The sequence below is a fragment of the Gossypium arboreum genome, chromosome 5 (genome assembly GCF_025698485.1).
Source record: "Gossypium arboreum isolate Shixiya-1 chromosome 5, ASM2569848v2, whole genome shotgun sequence".
NCBI classification, from domain to species: Eukaryota; Viridiplantae; Streptophyta; class Magnoliopsida; order Malvales; family Malvaceae; genus Gossypium; species Gossypium arboreum.
Genome location: NC_069074.1, coordinates 59,755,392 through 59,763,675, shown reverse-complemented (window position 1 = coordinate 59,763,675; position 8,284 = coordinate 59,755,392).

Below are 8,284 nucleotides of genomic sequence, written 5' to 3'. Positions count from 1 at the left end.
ACTTTTCCGTCCATTCGAACTTGACATCTTTACAAGCGGTTTACGTCATGGGTGTGGCTATCGTCGAGAATCCTTTTACAAACCGTCGGTAATGTAACTAAGCAAGTCCCAAAAGCTCGAACCTCGTAATATTTCTGAGGCTTCCGAGTTAAGTATAGCTGAAATTTTGCTCGAATCGACTCGAATACCCGATCTGAGATACCACATGACCCAAGAAGCTAACCTCTCTTAACCGAACTCACACTTGCTGAACTTAGCGTATAAGCGCTTATCCCGTAAAATTTGTAACACTAATCTCGGTGCTCGCATGTTCGGTCTCATCTCTTGAATAGACCAAGATGTCGTTAATGAACACAACTACGAACCGATCCAAGTGCGATCACGAAGATCCGATTCATCAAATCCATAAATCTGCAGGGCATTAGTGAGCCCAAACGGCATCACTAAGAACTCGTAGTGACCAAATCTCGCTCAAGGCGGTTTGGGTATATCCGAATCTCGGATTCAAGGCGATAATAGCCCGATCTCAAATCTATTTTGAGAACACCGAGGCTCCTTCGCTTGATCGAACAAATCATCGATCTGGCGCTAATGGATATTTGTTCTTTATTGTCACTTTATTAAGTTGACGATAGTCGATGCACAACCTCATGGTTCCGTCCTTCTTTTTCACAAACAACACTGGTGAGCAAAACCTCTATCCACCAACTCTTGCAACTGAGCTTTCAACTCCTTTAATTCCGTTGGTGCCATACGATGCGGAGCTATCGAAATCGGTGTGGTCCTGTATAAGCTCAATGCCAAACTCTACCTTCCGAACAGGTGGCAAACCCGGTAATTCTTCGGAAAAACATCCGGTATTCACAAACCACCGCACAGATTCGGTTTTATTTCTAACTCCTTATCATCAAGTACATACGCAAGGTATGCTTCGCACCCTTTTCTTGCATATTTACGGGCCAACATTGATGATATTACGCTTGGCAACCCTTCAAGTCCGTAGACTCAATTCAATCATTTCGTTATTTAGCACCTCAAATCAATAGTCTTACTTTTGCAATTCACAACCGTATCATGCACGGTCAACCAATCTAAACCGAGTATAACATCAAATTCGTCAACGGCAACAAACATCAAGTCCACCGGAAAATAGGAATCTCGAATTACTAGGGGCATTTCTTACACACTTTGTCGACGAAAGCACGTATCGACCCAAGGGTTTGACACCGAATTACGAACTCAAGAGACTCAATAGGTAAAGTCTTCTTGGATGCTAAGGTTTCGCATATATAAGAATGAGTAGAACCGTGGTCAATCAAAGCAATCACATTAGTATCAAAGAGAGTGAAAGTACCGGTAATAACATCTGGCGAGGAAGCATCCTCACGTCGCGCCGTATGGCATAAGCCCTAGCAGAGCGCCGAGCCTCGGATCCGGTCGTAGCATCTCTAGATCCTCTCGACCACCACTAGTATTGCCCGTATTTCTAGATGGTCTACCTCGAGATGTGGTAGCGCTTCGGTTTCCCACTCGATCTACATTCTGCTCGCACAACCTCGGGCAATCTTTAATGAAGTGGTCGACTAATCCGCACTTGTAACAGAGCGGTCACGGAATCTGCAACTCCCGAATGCCATTTGCCACAATATTGGCACTCTGCTCATCTCGATGATCATTGCCAACACTTGGCGATCGAAGTGACTCAGCGTGCCCATAGGGGGTCGATCGCGGTCTCGTCTAGTAAAGCCCAAAGTGTCTCTAGATCGGCCTAAGCCATCTCTAAATTTCTTTGATGATGTGGGAAGGGCTTCCCAAGACCTCTTCTGAAACTCCCTTGCTCCCACTTCACTTTCCTTTTCTCCATCTTGAGCTCCTCGGCTTTGCACGCCGCTCGACAAGAGCCACAAACTCTGATTTCCAAAATGCCAACATACAGACTTTATATCATCACTCACCCATCTTGAAGCGTTTACATCACACGCTTCAAGAAATGCATTCTCTCGCGTCTGGCTAAGCCTCACAAACTTTCGTTCATAGTCGAACCGACATGGAACCTTGTTTAAGTTCGAGAAATTCCTTCCGTTTTGACCCATGAATCTCTGATGATATACTTTTTCCAAACTCGGTTTGGAAAAACTCCCAAGTTACTTGCTCTCGGGGCACAATGTAAGTCGAGTACTCCACCAATAGTAGGCAGAATCACGTAGCAAGGAGATAGTACACTTTAGACATTCATCGGGCGTACAAGATAGCTCATCGAGTGCGGATAGTGTTGTCCAACCAAAATTCAGCTTGCTCGGCATCATCGCTATCTGTAGCTTTAAATTCAGAGCCCCATGTTTTCGGATTCTATCAACTGGGGCTTATTCGACCTTATTTGGTCGATTCTTGGAGGCATTGTAGGTGCGGGGTTCTATTAGTCGGGAATGGAGGTTGTGGAATGTAGTGTTAGTTCGAATGTATTGGTTAAACCAATCATTCATCACGCTATAAAAGGCTTGCCTAGCCTCATCATTCGGATTGCTAGCAATAGGTTGAGAGTCCGCCGCTGTCCCTTGTCTTGAGAGCAGCGCCACACTCTCCACATCATCGCCTATCGCTTGGTTGGGATCGGGATCCATTACTATAAATAAACACAAATTCAAACGTCGAAATCACCACACTATCAAATAATCACATAAAATGGCATGTATATCTAGACCCAAACGCATTACGGTAGTCCTAGAATCGACTAAACCATAGCTCGATACCAATAAAATTGTAACACCCGTGCAGAGTCCGTTCGGAGTCGAACACAAGTCGCACACAAACTTAACTTAATCATTTTCACCGTCCATTTAAAATTTCCAGACAAGCTGGTTACTGCGTCACTGTCATTTAAAAATCATATCTTGAGTTTCAAAACTCGAAAATCAGTTTCGTAATTTTTCCCCAAAACTAGACTCATATGTCCATCTACAGATTTTTTTTCTAGAATTTTTGGCCGAGCCAATTAGTAAGTTTATTAGTTAAATTCTCCCCTATTCCAAGGTTGACTACACTGACCTTTATGCATTACGAATTGGATATCTTCCGGTACAGGTCTTCAATACTGATGCTGTTTGTTTCTTTAGAAACTAGACTCAAAGAGGAATCTATACATATATGCCATGACTCCTAATAATCTCTGGTTAATTTACAATGAATTTCCAAAGTCGGAACAAGGGATCTAGAAACCGTTCTGGCCCTGTTTCACGAGAACTTTAATATCTCTTAACATATAACTCATATGACCGTTTCGTTTCTTCCATATGAAAGTAGGTTCATCAAGGTTCATTTACATAATTTATTCACTATTTAATTACATTCCTACAAATTTTAGTGATTTTTAAAATGCTCACCACTGCTGCTGTCTGTATCTGTTTTCAAGGTAAACTTTACCTATTTCGTGGTTTCCATGGACCAACAAGAGTTTTGTCATACATAGGTCCACATATACTCATATTTAGCCATTCCAATGGCTGATCATTTGCCCAACACTTCCATTCCAGTCCATGCTCACATCATGAAACCATACATATATACATAAACACAAATAGTCTAATGCCATACCCCACTTTTACGAGCCATTTTGAATGGTCGTACACACATACATCACAAAACGTATTTGAAAAACAGCAAAGGGTAGTCCTATACATGCCATATCCGGAGTTCAACTAAAAGAATACCAAAAGGGCTTTGATAGTGTGGATGACTTGACTTGATGATCCCGAATCCGATAGCTAACGAGCAAAATCTATAAAGCAGAGAAACAGAGAAAGCGGAGTAAGCAATTTATGCTTAGTGAGTTTGAGCAAGGATTCCAAAGACAACAAAAGCATAGCAATCATATAGCTAACGGATAATTTCGTATGCACAAATTCTCAATGTCATACTTATTTCACATTCCAACCCCTATATTCATACATAAGGGATCATCTTAGCCAAATACCGAAGCTCATTACTCGATGAGCGAATATCATTCAAGGAATCAACTAATTTCAAGCACATACGAACATAGCTCATTGCTGGAATTTTTCAAGCGTATTAACTGAAATTTTTACAGCAAGAATGCTCGTTCTCGAATCACGTACCTTGAATTTAACCGGATATAACGACTCGCTCAAATGCCTTGGGACAAACCCGGTTATAGTAACTTCATACGAATGCCTTCGGGACTTAACCCGGTTTAGTAACTCGCACAAATGCCTTCGGGCTTAACCCGGATTTATTAACTCGCATTTAACGCCTTTGGATCTTAGTCCGGATATGGTCACTTAACACAAAGCCTTCGGGACTTAGCTCGGACATCATTCAAATAGCCAAGCACAATTATCAATAAATCATGACACATTCGTATTTCATTCTCATTAGCAAAATTCAAACACAAGTCACTTATCACATTTGCAATTTCTACTCAATAGCCACACACAAAGAGCATGATCTAATCAAATCATAATCTAAGTTCCATTACTCGAGAACTTACCTCGGACGTGGTCGAACGATTTAACGGCTATTCGACGACTTTTCCTTCCCTTATCGGATTTAGCTCCCTTTGCTCTTGAGCTTAATTTAACAAATAAATTGGTTTTATCATTTGAGCATCGAAAGAGGAATTCAAGGTACTTAGCCCACATATTTTCATTAGACATTAAAGTCACATATGTACGAAATCATGAATCAACTCAACACATTAGTTAGTACTCTCCTTAGCGGATTTTCTAAGCCAAGAATAGGCATCAATATGCTTGCCTCTAACCGAATGCATGCACACCATTTCCCTCATGTGGCCGAATATGCATGTCCATGTTGAGGCCAATTATACACTTAATACCACACAAAAAAACAGCATACATTTTACTAACTAACGATTCCATATTGTAACTCAATACACATCTATCATTTCCTTCATAATCTAAACATCATCACAAGCAAATATACACCTTGAAATAATATATATGTCATACCAATACATCATGTGCAAACATATATTCATGTAGGTGCAAGGGTCAATCTCAAGTTGCTTATATCCAAATATAAACACATATCCAAAGCTCAAATCTTACTTACCATGCAACATGCATGAATCATACTTATGGATATACCATGGCGAATACACCACAACACCGTACCATTTCAATTTGGTCATGGTTAAACAAAGAACTTAGTATCTCATTCAAAATGCTAAAAGAAAATCTAAGAGTCCTCAATCCCCATCACATGTATCATTATCAAGCTTGATATTTAGCATGCAATGGCATTAACACCACATCCACTTTAGCGAATATCATTCCATGACATAGCAAAGATTTGAACCATGGGCTAATAAAAACATCAAGCTAGCAACTAAAACATGCATGAATCCTATGGCACAACCTCAAACATACCTTAATCTTGATGCAAGTATAGCCAAATCTCTTCCTAATCCCTTCCAAACCAAACATGAAGCAAAAATTCCTTCCTTCCTCTTTAGTATTTTCGGTCAAGAGAGAATGAAATGGATGAGCAAATTTTTTCTTTTCTTTTCTTCAATACACGGCAATGGGGAGGAGAAGCCTTGAGACACATTTTTTTTCATTTTTTATTACCCATACCCCTTAGTTTAATGTTTCTCCCTAATGCACCAACAAAACATGTTTCATGACATGTTTAGCCCATACTCCTTGTCATGGCCGCCACCTCCTATAAAAGAGGGATATTTGACATGCAAGGCCATTGTTTTGCATGCATGCTTTAATTAGTCATCACACATTTCCCCATCATACTTTCAAAGTTTTCTACTAGGTCCTTTCTAGTGAAATTCACATTTATAACTCTAAATTAAAACATCAAAAATGTCACACATGAGTTAACACATATTATAGGAAATAAAATAAATATTAAATTATTTTTATGCCTCGGTTTTGTGGTCCCAAAACCACATTCCGACTAGGGTCATTTTAAGGCTGTCACAAATCACTAATTCTTTCCCCGACTCGGGTTGCACTAACACTAGTGCTTCGGTCAACCGCTCTTTCAACTTCTCAAAACTTTGTTGACACTCTTCAGTCCAATCAAACTTAACATTCTTTTGCAACAGCTTTGTCATAGGAGAGGCGATCATCGAAAATCCCTCGACAAAGCGTCGATAATATCCAGCTAAGCCTAAAAAGCTTCCAACCTCAGATACATCCTTCAGCGGTTTCTAATTAACAATTGTCGAAACTTTGCTCGGATTGACCCGAATACCATTACCTGAAACTACATGTCCCAAAAATCTGACTTCATGAAGCCAAAATTCACTTTTACTGAATTTAGCAAACAATTTCTTTTCTCTCAAAATCTATAATACCATTCTTAAATGTTCAGCATGCTAGGACTCGTTTCAAGAATAAATCAGGATATCATCTATGAACAGAACTACAAACCTATCCAAGTATGGCCGAAAGATTCGATTCATCAAATCCATAAAGATAGCCAGAGCATTGGTTAAACTGAAAGGCATCACAAGGAATTTGTAGTGTCCATACCTCATCCTGAAAGCGGTTTTTGGCACATCCGACTCTTTAACTCTCAGTTCATAGTAACCGGATCTCAAATCAATCTTTGAAAACACTATCGCTCCTTTTAACTGGTCAAACAAATCATCAATTCTTGGCAACGGATACCTGTTCTATATGGTCACCTTGTTGAGCTGTCGATAGTCAATACAAAGTCTCATAGATCTATCCTTTTTCTTTACAAACAACACGGGGGCACCCCAAGGAGAGAAACTCAGTCTCACAAACCCCTTATGTGTTAACTCTTGCAACTGAGCTTTTAATTCTTTCAATTCAGTCAGAGCCATTCTGTATGGAGAGATCAAAATTGGTACAGTTCCAGGTAATAAATCAATAGTAAACTCTACCTCTCTGATCGGAGGCAACCCCGGTAATTCTTCTGGAAATACATCCGAGAACTCGCAGACTACCGGTACTGATTCAAGCTTCAACTCAGACATTTTAGTATTTATTACATAAGCAAGATAAGCTTGACACCCTTTTCGCATATATCGCTAAGCAGACATGTACGAAATCACCATAGGCAATTTATTTGATTCATTTGTTTCCACCTGAAGAATTTCACCATTTTCACATTTCAACTCAAGAGTTTTCTGACTGCAATTTACTCTGGCATCATGTAATATCAACCAATCCATACCCAAAATGACATCAAACTCGTCAAATGGTAGCAACATTAGATTAGCCGGAAAACAGTGACCTTGAATCATCAAATGGCAATTTTGGTAAACCTTATCTACTAACACGTATTTGCCTAAAGGGTTTGACACTTTAATCACAAATTCAGTAGATTCTACAGGAAAGATCTTACAAGATACCAGATTCACACAAACATAAGAATGAGTAGATCCGAGATCAATCAATGCAATAACAATAGTATCATAAAGAGAAAATGTACCAGTGATCACATCAGAAGATGACGCCTCTTCCCCGAGTAAGTATGGTATAAACTCTAGTAGGTACTCTAACTTTCGGTCTCCCAGTTAATTCCTTTGTCACACTTCGACTGCTAGCTCCACTTCCAGTATTTCTCGGAGGTTCACCTCTATTAACAGCATTAGTCTGTCTGGCACTCTGAATTTTTTCTTCTTCAACCCTTTTTGGACAATCTTTAATATAATGTTCTCAAGAACCACATTTGAAACAAACCCGACTAATCGTCCAACACTCCCCGAAATGTTGTTTACCATAATGCTGACACTCGGGTCTATTAGATCTCACATTACCTACACTCGTTATTGAAGTAGCTTGAGCTTTAGAACTCGAATATGATCTCCCACGATCCCGATACAAATTTCCAGTTGAAACAGTCAACCGAGGATTCATTTCTTTAGACTTTGACTGAGATTGGAATGACATACTCATTGGCCTCTTTCTTGCGTCTCTGGCTTCATTCACAGCTTTTCTCTTCTCGTTGCTCAGTTCTTCAACTTTACAAGCTCGATCGACCAATACCACAAACTCTTTCAACTCTAGAATCCCAACTAGTAGCTTGATGTCTTCATTTAGCCCATCCTTGAACCTCTTACACATAATAGCTTCGGTGGACACACACTCCTGGGCATACTTGCTGAGTCTGACAAATTCACGTTCATATTCTGCCACAGACATTTTACCTTATTTCAGCTCAAAGAACTCTTTCCATTTTTGATCAACGAACCACTGGCTTATATACTTCTTTCTAAACTCCTCTTGGAAGAAATCCCATGTAATCCTTTCTTTCTAAA